Source organism: Paramormyrops kingsleyae, chromosome 8 (assembly GCF_048594095.1).
Source record: "Paramormyrops kingsleyae isolate MSU_618 chromosome 8, PKINGS_0.4, whole genome shotgun sequence".
Lineage (NCBI taxonomy): Eukaryota > Metazoa > Chordata > Actinopteri > Osteoglossiformes > Mormyridae > Paramormyrops > Paramormyrops kingsleyae.
Genome location: NC_132804.1, coordinates 27,701,345 through 27,714,603, shown reverse-complemented (window position 1 = coordinate 27,714,603; position 13,259 = coordinate 27,701,345). Strand labels below are relative to the sequence as shown.

General features: G+C 41.9%; 1 long non-coding RNA gene across 6 annotated transcripts; it reads left to right on the top strand.

Moving 5' to 3' along the window:
• Positions 1-3,169: 3,169 nt before the first annotated feature.
• Positions 3,170-13,002, top strand: LOC111837563 (uncharacterized). 6 transcript variants are annotated; one of them, XR_002836679.2, is made up of 5 exons: positions 3,170-3,441; positions 11,133-11,192; positions 11,395-11,800; positions 12,142-12,224; positions 12,498-13,002. It is a non-coding gene; the product is annotated as an uncharacterized lncRNA (long non-coding RNA). The 6 variants fall into 6 exon arrangements; XR_002836677.2 differs by lacking the exon at positions 12,142-12,224; XR_002836678.2 differs by having other exon boundaries at positions 12,142-13,002.
• The last annotated feature ends 257 nt before the right edge of the window (positions 13,003-13,259 follow it).

The following is a 13,259-nucleotide window of genomic DNA, read 5'->3' as shown; positions in this document are numbered from 1 at the left end:
GTATGGGGTCCATGATTTGCAAGGCAAAGTATTCTGTCATGACCAGGAGGCAGGAAGGACAGGGGAGGGGGAGGAGAACAAGATCTCTATTAAAGTACCGAGGCAAACAGAATCCAAAACGAGAGGCAATAGGTGTAGTCAGTAAGGCAGGTGTAGGAAGTCCAGTGGTCAAAAGGTCAGTCCTACAATGATCCACAAGACAAGGAACAGGTAGGACAGGCAGGGAATGGGCGAGGCAGGAACTGGCAGGGCAGGAATGGGTGAGGCAGCAACAGACAGGGAAGGATCGGGCAGGGCAGGAACAGGCAGGGCAGGATCGGGCAGGGCAGGAACAGGCAGGGCAGGAATAAACAGTCGGATTCACACAGGAGAGACAGGGTTAGAAGAACGTTTGGTAAGATGCATGGAGGCAACAATATTTCACACTGGGTGTGCGAGCGGGTGAGCCTTATATAGGATGGTGAGGGTGGAGAGTTGATTTCCACTTAGGTCTTGTGCCCCGCCCTTCGAGATGTGACAAAAGTGAGATGCATTTTCAAGAAACAAAAGATCAGGAAGGTAGCTGGCCCTGTTTGCATCTCACTAGGCTATGTGCACAATGCTACATTTTCATTTAAAGACTTGGACATTAGTCTCAGTTTTTTGCATTTCATCCACATTACCCCTGAGTCCTGAGTCCGGAGTTTTCAGCCACCAAAAATGAAGACTTTTGTAAATGCTGTCACAGCCATATAGGTTTGAAAACTACATTTTAGCATTGCAGCATGAAAGAAAAGGTAAACTTTTGAAAATGCAGACTCTATAACTGCCCCAATTGGGCCCTACTTATCTCATTGTCTGATTGGTAGGCATGTAACAATGAATCGCGAATCGGTTAAAAATCTAAGTAAATGTATGACAATTTAAACCGGCTAATGTGGAAAATGAAGCGCTATTTTAGGAGTACTTAACAGTACTTTACTTAACAGAAAAACTGTGTAATATTACATTTGATTTCATGACGTCAGTTTGACGTCAGATGTCACTACATATACACGACGACGTGATATGTCATTTTTGGATTTGACCAAACACAAGATGGTGAGCGAATTTGAACTTGAGGGCGCACAGCCCGATCTTAAAATGGCAGCATTTTATATTTCCGGTAATCACATACGAAAACGGAGAGAAAACCACAGACAAGACAAAAACTGCGTGCAAACATTGTAAAAGACTCATAACATACACAAATAGCACAACGAACATGCTTCAGCATGTCCACCGGCACACAGTGAGCTCGATTCACCACCGCCAGAGCGAAGATTATTAAAAGGGCAAACCACGCTAAAAAGATGCACATGCAAGCCTTAGTTTATTTATTTGAAGATTTTTCTATTTACTTATTTTGATTTGGGATTTTTTGAAAACAGTATTTTATTCGATTTCAGTTGCACTGTTAAGAAGAAGACACGTTTTGCACAGTTTAAAAAGATAAAGGAATATTTTTAAATAAATTTCTCTGCAGCTCATTCTGTTAAAAAATCGTGAGAAAATCGTATTGTGAACTCAGAATTGTGAATTGTATCAAATCGTGAGTTGAGTCCATCGCTACATCCCTACTGATTGGTTACCTGGTCATCCTAAACGGAAGTAAACAGTATACCAATGTGGCAGATATGGAGGAGCTGCTTTCCATGACATATTCCCTATTGTTGACCAATATGCAGTTAAATAGCATGTTATAGTCAGAGCCGATGCCCATCTGACCCTGTCCAGTGTATTCCATTTTGACCAGCAGGTGTCACTGGTCATCTTGTTTCCCCCCTTCCCTCTTGTAGCCTTCAGTCTTAGTTTGTCTCCTTGTTTTGTGGTTCACCGCGTAGCTCAATGGGTTGAGCATGCAGGTCAGAGGCTGAAACCCTCCAGTCGCAGGCTTCTTTTGCTTGCTTCTTGGTTTTCTATTTTCTTAGTGTTTGTTGTTAGTTTTTTGCTTCGCTGTTTTGGTTTGCCCTGCTTGTGTCCTGTTTGATTTTGGTTTTGCTTGTATATGTTCCTAGCCTTTCCTAATGTAGTCAGCCCTCCGTGTTTATGTTCCCTGGTGTTGTTCATTGGCAATTTATTTCACCTGCTTGTTGTCCTGCACCTTGGTTGATTGGTAAATTTTTGTGATGGTCCACACCTGTGCTTTGTTAGTCTTCACTATCTATGTATTTAAGTGCTTGCCCTCATTCTGTTCCTTATAGAGTCATTGTGTTTGTTAGGTTTGTAGAGGTCTCAGGTTGTGATGATGTTATTGCGCGTTTTTAGACATTGTAATTACTTCCCTGTGTCTGTTATCTGTACTTATCTGTAGTCTTGGTTGTTCTTTAATTCTGTTCCTGGTGTTTGCCCTGTTCCATTCCATTTAGTTCAAGTCTTACCTTTTTCTGTTTTGTTAACAAACCCCTTGTTGCGTAGAGCCATACCGTGGATCATCACTCCTTTCCTGCCTGTGCCATGCCTAGCTGTAACAGTTACAGTATGTCTGCTGCACATTTATGTCAAAGAAACAAATTTACTGGCCACTGTGTCAATGCGTGCATGCCCAACGTAGGCTAATAGCAACGTCATATACATTTTCGCTCATTGCAGTGTATATGTAAATACTTTTGTGAATGATGTCAAAATGCCTGCAAGTTTGGAGATCATTGTAGTTTGAAAAGTAAGCAGTATGGACTGTTACCAACACGGGTATGGTGCAGGCAGGGAAAAGAAGGTGGACGATTCACTCCAAGACAAAAGGGATTTATTAAACAAAAACAGAACACACTGGGAAAACACAAAATAAAAGGGACCACGGTGGGACAGTACTAAAGAGGACAAAGGGCAGGCACGTCAGTACACAAAGACAACAAAGAACGTTACCAATCAACCAATCAATGGAGGCACAGGGAAACAATTAAGCAGGCAACAGGTGAAACAAATAAACATACAGCCAAGACACTGGGGAACTAAAACACCATACATTAGGGAACCTTAACACAGGAATACAACACTAGGATTATAACACGACACAAAAGTGCAAGTGGGGGTATTCCTCAGCCAAGTAGCTAAAGATAGCCAGACTTTCTAAAAAAAGTTAGACTCAAACTAGTGCCATCTGTAAACTTAGCCTCATGTCGTTCCACAAACGCAGTTCAGCTTTAACTAATCAAGGCTCATACAAGACAGATTTGCACAGTCTCACTTAGTGCGCACACCCGAGATATTTAAGAAGCCCAGATGAATGGATGAACGATAGATCGATGAAATGAGTCGGAAAGCCTGTAAAACAAGAGCGATGTTTTTTTCTGCTGCAGAACAAACGCTGCTGATGGAGCTGTATGAAGAATACAAAGATGTAATCACTAAAAAAGGCAATACCGTGCCCATAAATAAAACCAGGGAGTTGGATTTGCAAAGAATTGCAGACAGACTAAATGCGTAAGTTATGTAAATGTTACAAATACCTGGCACGGTGGTACAGTTTGTTTATGATGTCGCCTTACATCGTGAAGGTTCCTGGTTCGATCCCCATAGCCAACGGGGAATCTTCTGGGTTAAGTTAATGTGTCATTCTTACTGTATATTGTTGTTTTGTATTATTTGATCTCCGTAAAATTATTTTGATTGCATCCGTATTTAATGTTCTGCACAAATAACCGTATCTTGTCTTTGCTTTTTACTAATACATTTTCTAAGTAGACTGTGACCTAAACAAAATGTTTCCTGTTCATGTTATTTTAACAGATTTTTTTTTTTTCAATTTCAGTCATTGCATTTCATGTTTGACCTTTGTAATATGGGCATACTTTAAATTATTCTGGAATTTACTAAAATAAGACGTGATTTTTGGGGACATAGGCTTTATTATATTGATTACATGACATGAGTAGTGAGAGCGCGGAAATTCGTCCGACGGAACGATCTTTTGGTAATCTGTTCCCACACGTCGGACATCCTTTGAGATAACGCTTAACTAAGCAAGACAGTTAACCTGTGGCCTGTACTACGAAGCAGTGTTACTGCTTTTAACAAGTTACCCCAATAAGCCAGTAACCCCGCTTCGTAGTACTCGTGGTCTGGAGCAGACTTGCTCACTCGCCTAAGTTACCTTGGTAACTCAGCGGGGATTCATTTAAGACACGTTGATGGAACGGAACTCCCACTTAAATGAGCCCGACTTGTCAAAATAATCCTGCTTCGTAGAACACCCCCCCAGGGGCAAAACAAACCAAGCAGGACACCCTTTGTGGGGGGGGGGGATATGCTAAGGTGCATTAACAATGTGCTTTGAATACTACAATTGTAATAAAATGCATTTCCCTTACACACACACACACACACATTATTTATTTATTTATTTATTTATTTATATAATTTTTTTTTTAAATACACTTTCATTATGCCTTTATGTACTTAGAAATTGTGTATTTTGCATTTAAGCATGATTTAGTACTCTATGGCATCCTTGAATACACTTATCAATGACATTTTAGTGCATTTTCTAAGAGTTTATTTTAAACAAATATGTCAAAGTACTTTAAATGTACTTTGGAGCACTTTTTAGAAAGTATATTTTATTTTAAATGTTGTTTAGTGAACTGTAACATTCCACTATTAAAAAAACACTTTTCTTAAATTTACTAAATGTAAACTTAAGTAGTTATGAGTTTTTGGGTTATTGATTTAATTACAAATTTTAATATGCTTAATTTAACATATGCTTTCAATCAATTTTTAATATTACCAATAAATACAAAAACATACAAATCACACAGAAACACACAAATCAGTTATTTTTAGGACGTATTGCTTTATTCAATAGTATAATTCATCAACATAACAATTTTCTATCAATACAAAAGTTGCTTATACACCACAGTGCAGTATTAAATGCCATAAAAGTATATTGTCATAACTGTATCATTACAGTTTTGTATTGCACAACAGCTTTGAAATACCAAACAATAGTGAATTCAGGAATAGTTCTATTAAAGTGATTTACAGCTGCAATGAATACAAACAAAACACATCCCAGAAGACAATTTTCCAATCATTTCACTTTTTATGGACATTGTTACTCTATATTACACTTTCAAAAGCCAAAAGAACATAAGTTATCTTGCAGACCTTGCTTACAATGAAATCTAACCACTGTCATTTCCCATCTGATTTATTGGTTACCCCCATCTTAAATATTTTAAGGTATTTTAGTCCCTCTCCACATTATTTGGTAGTGGAATAACAAATATTTTTCCTTTACTATGACACATTTACTTTTCAAAGAATCAGCATGTACTGCAAAAATATCAATTGACTGGGACACCTCATGCAGAAACTTGGATGTGATGTTCAGTTGAACATCTCTGCAAAGTCGCTTTCCTGACTTTACTAGGTTTCTTACCACCACACAGCACTGTCTTTTCTATGTGTGATTTTCACTGGCTGGCTCAAAGGCTACAAGGCATAGAACATGGCGTAACATTCCATCTTGCAATTCAACAAGAGAATTATTTCTCTTCTGTAACCTGGTGCCACATTCTGCATGATACAGAGTATCATGGACTAGGAAACGAAAGTATCTAGAACACTTGTCTACTTGTCTTACACCAATCAACTCTTTAATGGCACAAATGTATGATTCAGGCACACTGTCTGTAGAAGGGGCACCAAAAACTCTGACATTTCCACTTAAGTGTTCTGACCTTTCACTTAAATTGTTGCTATTCTGGATTTCAGAAAAAAGATTTCTGATTTCATCATTTGCATTCTTCAAGCATGTTTCTGCTTTTTTTGAAAGGCTTTTCCACCTAAGAAATCTAATGTTAGGTAACATTACATTTAAATATGCTTTTCTAGGTCTGCATTGTTTCACTGAATGCTCCACTAATTTCTCAGTGTTGTTTGCACATATTTATAACTAAAAGGTAACAATACATTAAAAATAAACATAAATACAATAAATATAATATACATTATTCCATCCATCCATCTATCCATCCATTCACTATCTACCGCTTTTCCAGGTTGGGTCGCAGAGGCAGCAGTCTAAGCAGGGAAACCCAGACTTCCCTCTCCCCGGCCACTTCATCCATTCCTCTGGGGGAATTCCGAGGCGTTCCCAGGCCAGCCGGGAGACATAGTCTCTCCAGAATGTCCTGGGTCTTCCCCGGGGCCTCCTCCCAGTGGGACATGCCCGGAACACCTCACCAGGGAGGCATCCCGACCAGATGCCCGAGCCACCTCATCTGGCTCCTCTCGATGCGGAGGAGCAGCGGCTCTACTCTGAGTCCCTCCTGAATGACCGAGCTTCTCACCCTATCTCTAAGGGAGAGCCCAGCCACCCTGTGGAGGAAACCCATTTTGGCCGTTTGTATAGGTGACCTCGTTCTTTCGGTCACTACCCACAGCTCGTGACCATAGGTGAGGGTAGGAACGTAGATCAACTGGTAAATTGAGAGCTTTGCCTTTTGGCTCAGCTCCTTCTTCACCATGACAGACCGATGCAGCGTCCGCATCACTGCTGATGCCGCACCGATCCACCTGTCGATCTCCCACTCCATCCTTCCCTCACTTGTGAACAAGACCTCGAGATACTTAAACTCCTCCACTTGGGGAAGGACCCCCTCCCTGACCCAGAGAGAGCACTCCACCCTTTTCCGGCTGAGGACCATGGTCTCGGATTTGGAGGTGCTGATTTTCATCCCAGCCGCTTCACACTCGGCTGCAAACTGCTCCAGTGAGAGCCGAAGGTCACGGTCTGATGAGGCCAACAGAACCACATCATCTGCAAAAAGCAGAAACCTAATCCTGAGGTCACCAAACCGGACACCCTCAATGCCCTGGCTGTGCCTAGAAAGTTTGTCCATGAAAGTTATGAACAGAATCAGTGACAAAGGGCAGCCCTGGCGGAGTCCAAACCTCACCAGAAACGAGTCCGACTTACTGCCGACAATGCAGACCAAGCTCTGACACTGGTTGTACAGGGACCGAACAGCCCTTATATGGTAGCCCAGCACCCCATACTCCTGGAGCACTCCCCACAGGACTCCCTGAGGGACGCGGTCGAATGCCTTCTCCAAGTCCACAAAGCACATGTAGACTGGTTGGGCAAACTCCCACGCACCCTCCAGGACCCTGCTGAGAGTATAGAGCTGGTCCACTGTTCCACAGCCAGGGCGAAAACCACACTGCTCCTCCTGAATCCGAGGTTTCGACTATCCGACAGACCCTCCTCTCTAGCACCCCTGAATAGACCTTACCAGGGAGGCTGAGGAGCGTGATCCCCCTATAGTTGGAACATACCCTCCAGTCCCCCTTCTTGAAGAGGGGGACCACCACCCCGGTCTGCCAATCCAGAGGCACCGCCCCCGATGTCCATGTGATGCTGCAGATGCGTGTCAAGCAAGACAGCCCCGCAACATCCAGAGCCTTGAGGATCTCCGGGCGGATCCCATCCACCCCTGGGGCCAAGCCACCGAGGAGCTTTTCAACCACCTCAGCGACCTCCACTCCAGAGATAGGGGAGTCCACCGCCAAGTCCCCAGACTCTGCTTACTCATTGGAAGGCGTGTCGGTGGGATTGAGGAGGTCTTCGAAGTATTCCTTCCACCGACCCACAACGTCCCGAGCTGAGGTCAGCAGCGCCCCATCCCCACCATAAGCAGTGTTGATGCTACACCGCTTTCCTGCCCTGAGCCACCGGATTGTGGACCAGAATCTCCTTGAAGCTGTCCAGATGTCGTTCTCCATGGCCTCACCAAACTCCTCCCATACCCGAGTTTTTGCCTCAGCAACCACTGAAGCCACGTTCCTCTTGGCCCACCAGTAGTCATCAGTTGCTTTCGGAGTCCCACAGGCCAAAAAGGACTGACCGATAGGACTGCTTCTTCAGCTTGACGGCATCCCTCACGGAGATTCGGGGATTGCTGCCGCAACAGGCACTGACCACCTTACGGCTACAGCTCCGGTCACCCGTCTCCACAATGGAGGCGTGGAACATGTCCCATTCAGACTCAATGTCCTCCGCTTCCCCCGGGACATGGGTAAAGTTCTGCCGGAGGTAGGACTTGAAGCTCCTTCGGACAGGGGATTCCGCCGGACATTCCCAGCAGACCTGCACTATATGCTTGGGTCTGCCAGGTCTGACCGGCTTCCCCCACCAGCGGAGCAAACCCACCACCAGGTGGTGATCGGTTGACAGCTCCGCCCCTCTCCTCACCTGAGTGTCCAATACATGCGGCCGCAAGTCCGATGGCATGACCACAAAGTCGATCATCGAATTGCACCCTAAGGTGTCCTGGTACTAAGTGCACATACGGACACCCTTATGCTTGAACATGGTGTTTATTATGGACAATCCGTGACGAGCACAGAATAACAAAAGTCCAATAACAAAACACCACTCAGGTTCAGATTAGGGGGGCCGTTCCTCCCAATCACGCCCCTTCAGGTCTCACTATCATTGCCCACATGAGTCCCCTGGATTTCTAAGTCCCCAAGCAGAACAAGAGAGTCCCCAGGAGGGGCGCTCTCCAACACCCTTTCCAAGGACTCCAAAAAGGGTGGGTATTCTGAACTGCCATTTGGCGCTTAAGTGCAAACAACAGTCAGGACCTGTCCCCTCGCCCAAAGGCGAAAGGAGGCTACCCTCTCGTCCACCGAGGTAAACCCCAATGTACAGGCGCCCCATGAGCGTCCCTAGAGCTAGCTTCTGCAGCTGAGGATCGGACCGCCAAGGTCCCCACCTTCGGCCACTGCCCAACTCACACTGCACCCGACCCCTTTGGCCCCTCCTACAGGTGGTGAGCCCATTGGAAGGGGGACCAACGTGCCTCCTTCAGGCTATGCCCGACCAGGCCCCATGGATGCAGGCCTGGCCACCAGGCGCTTGCCATCGAACCCCACCCCCAGACCTGGCTCCGGGGGGGGGGGGGCGGGGCCTGGTGACCCGCGTCCGGGCGAGGCAAAACGTAAATCAATGTTTTTACTCATCATAAAGGGTCTGATGAGCCGCACTTCTTCTGGTTCCTCACCCAGGACATTTTTGCCTTGGGTGACCCTACCAGGGGCATAAAGCCCTGGGCAACTTAGCTCCTGGGATCATTGGAACACGCAAACCCCTCCACCACGATAGGGTGTCGGCTCCAGGAGAGGTATACATTATTAATAAGTGTTAATTTATTAATAAGTGTTAATAAGTGTTATTACTTCTTCTTTAAGGTGTCTTGTAGAATCTTGTGATTCTGTTGGAACTATAAGAAATTTACCCTTTTTTGTGTACATGCTGGAATATTAAAAGACACATAATGAATTATATGGAATGTGTAATAATAAACACTTAAGTAAATGACAGTTACCGTTTTGCGCTGCCAAGCTTTTTTAGTGGATCTCGTCATTCTGTAAGTATACAGTTGTGTTCAGAATAATAGCAGTGTGTCTAAAAAAGTGAATAAAGCTGAAAATCCTTATAATAGTTTTTATTTCCATACAATCTAATGCATTGGGAGCACTACAAATTCTATTCCAAATCAAAACAAGAAGAGAAATTCATCACATTTGTGTTATTCTTTTACAGAAAGGGAAGGAAAGGGAATATTAGGCTGTTCAAAAAAATAGAAGTGTCCACATTCTTCTTTACAAACTCAAAGATTCACACTATGAACTGAAAAATGTTTTAAGATTTTGCTTTCCTTTGAATCATTGAACTAATATTTAATTGTATAACCACTGTTTCTGAGGAATGCTGCACATCTGTGTTGTATGGAGTCTACCAACTTCTGGCACCTGTGAACATGTATTCCAGCCTGATTGGACTACATTTCTGGGTTTTGCCTCAAAAACAGCATCTTTGATGTCACCCCACAAGTTTTCTATTGGATTAAGGTCTGGGGATTGGGCTGGCCACTCCATAATGTCAAACTTGTTGGTCTGGAACCAAGATGTTGCTCATGTGTTCGGGGTCTTTTCTTGTTGAAACACCCATTTCAATGGCATTTCCTCTTCAGCATAAGGCAACATGACCTCCTCAAGTATTTTGAGGTATTCAGACTGATCCATGATCCCTGGTATGTGATAAATAGGCCCGCCACCGTAGTATGAGAAACATCCCCATAACATGATGCTTGCACCACCATGCTTCACTGTTTTCACAGTTTACTGTGGCTTGAATTCAGTGTTTCGGGGTCATTTGACAAACTGTCTGCAGCCACTAGACCCAAAAAGAACAATCTTGCTTCCATCAGTCCACAAAATGTTGCGGCAATTTTTCTTTAGGCCAGTCAGTGTGTTCTTTGGCAAATTGCAACCAGCAATTATCATGTGTCTTTTTTCAGCAATGGGATTTTGCGGGGGCTTCTTGCCGATAGCTTGGCTTCATATAGGCGTCATCTGATTGTAACAGTACTCACAGGTGATCATTGGCTGATTCTTTGAAATTTTGGCTACTCTTCGATCCATTTGAATGGTAGTTTTTGGTTTTCTTCCACGTCTTTTAGGTTTTGGTTGCCATTTTAAAGCATTTGCAATTTTATTTTGATAGCGAGGGTTCAAGGTTGTTAGTAACTATGCTCATTTGTACATACATGCTTCGTACGCAGTCAAGTGCCGTTCATGCGAATATATGTGGAGAAGAAAAGACACCGTGGTTAGAATATTTTTTAAATAGTAAATATTTCAGCCCATGTTAACATTTATTAAATTCCATTCATATTTGTGCCATTATACACTGTCAGTGTTTGTAAGGTGTTGGTTCAAGAAATTTTATCTAATTTGTCATAATCAAACAACAGACTTTTACATATACAGATGACCTCGCCTCATTTGAGTGTTGTCTGCTATTTGTGGAGTTACATTGCTCTAGTTGTTTAATACAATTGCTGAAATTATATCACTTCTTGTGGACAGAATCTCTGTATATAGAGAACATAAATGCAGTGAAAACAAAGAGTACCAGGAAAGGCAAGGTTGGTAAAATGCTTATCCTGATAAAGGAAATTGTGGTTATAACCATTTAATGCTGAAAATATTTAAAGGGGAACAATGTGAAGAATATCAAAATTCAGCAATACTTTCTCTTGTGTTTACAGCACTACCATATCCAACCAAAAGTTTCCTTCTCTTTTTGTACTAAGGTTCCATATAAGGAGTCTACAAATGCTGTGCTGCATCCAAACCCAAGAAAAAGTTATAAGGTATTGAAAGAAATTGAGTACTTTACTTATTCCTCAAGCTACAATGTTCTTAGAAAATAATTGGAAGTGAATGGATTCTGATGCCAAAGGAAAATGACAGCCTTTCATTTTTTCATGGCTGGTTTTCTAAAGCTTTATCAAATCCAGTCCAATTTATTCAGCCGACCGGCAAGTGGTGTATGGTATGTTTTTGTCTCAACAGTGATGAAGACGCTGAAGGATTTGGTAGAAGCAGTTAAGACTTGTCCTTTACCATCACCCTCATTTTCATGAGAGGTAAGGTGCAGACCGGGAAAGCAGGCGAAGGAGAAACAAACTGAGGTAAAAGGGATTTAACATGGAAACACAGAGGGCAGACGAAAACGGAATCACCATAACAGCACATAACACTACAATGACAGAACTAAGGAAACAAACTCTGATGTGGACTTAAATACACCGAACTAACGAAGACAACTCGAAACAGCTGATAAGCACTGGGAATCCACATGAGGTTAACGAGGGGGGCATGGCACAGGAGGATCGGCACGATCGGGGTGTGACACTCATTGAGTTGTTCTTCCAGTGATGTTCAGCCTTCAACTGCGGTTTCAAGACCAGCAGAAATGGTAAGGATGCCTACAGGTCAGGACTTATCAAATTTCCAGGAAGCTACATGAAATTTTTATGGAAGCCCGTTTGAACCATGTGAAGAAAAAAAAAATAGTGATAATAATTAGAAATGTTCTCATTTTTAACATTGCATCTCATAATAATGAGAAACTTTCTTCTTATTATGACTTAGTATGTCATTATTATAAGATACTTTCTCATTATTATAACTTAATTCCTTAATAAAACCAAATTGTATGTTGAATTGTTTGGACAAGTAAACATAGCTGGAGGACTGATGATCCCAAAAAGAAGTTTTGGTCGACTTTTAAGAGTTGGCGGTTGTGTTTTTTGGAAGAGAGACCTTAGCAATGTCAAGCCTTACTGGACAGAAGATAAGCAAAACCCCTTTGGATTCTGAAAAGGTCAATGCACTCATTGGTATGTTGGTACATTTTAAAACGAAGCTTTATGTTATCAATACACGATAAATTACTATGCTTATAATATGCTTATTGTCCATCCAAGTAATGTCAGTTTAATGTGCATTTTATTAGGATTTGCTTATGTGCCTTTTCTAAATCAGACAGTATATTAAGAACTTATCAACTAATCCATTATTAAAATCATTTAGCTTACTTTATAAACCATCACAGTAATTTTTTTCAACATTGTTGCTGTTTAATTCTATATCATCTACCATGTTGTTTCTAGATGCAGTGATAACACAGTTTCCTGGTACTGTACATCACCATCAGAAATCAGGATGATCCTAAGAAGGAAGTGCAACAATGAAGCCTACTCAAGGAGAGCTCAGGAAAGTGTTAAGGAGAATCTTGGTGCTGGTAAAGACAATTGTTTGACAGAGAGTAACTGGACAACACACGACATCTGACAGAGATGAAACAAAGACATTGACTGAAAGACAACCTAAATAAAGACTAAGTGAAGTGAAAAGACAAAGAGATGGTTCGTGAAGTTCCAAACAGGAAGTATATTGGTTGAATTCCATTTGGTGTTAATTTAATGACAGATAATTGATGTCATGTTTGTTTTACCCATAGTATTCATTTGAAATCACTTGCACTCATGTGAACACTTGAAAATTTCATTGTGGAGGGTTTACTGTTCTAAAATCTTTTAATATCTTAAATCTTATTGGTTGTTTGGTTTTTGTTATTTTTGATACTTAAGCCTATGTCAATTTCAGAGATATAATTGTAAGTGCATAATAAATATATAAAAAATATATATTTTTTTTTAATATTCAAAGCATTGTTTTTTGTTTCATGTCTGTTCTTGCAATGAATTTTCTGGGCTGGCAACTGACATTGTTCAATTGGTAAAAAATTGCCAGTAATATGCAAACATGCAGCAGTTAGTTGATATGTGTGCATTCAAAAGACATAACAAACAATTTTAGTACATTAGAGCATGTCAATTTCATACAGCTTAGAGAACACTTAATAGATGTTT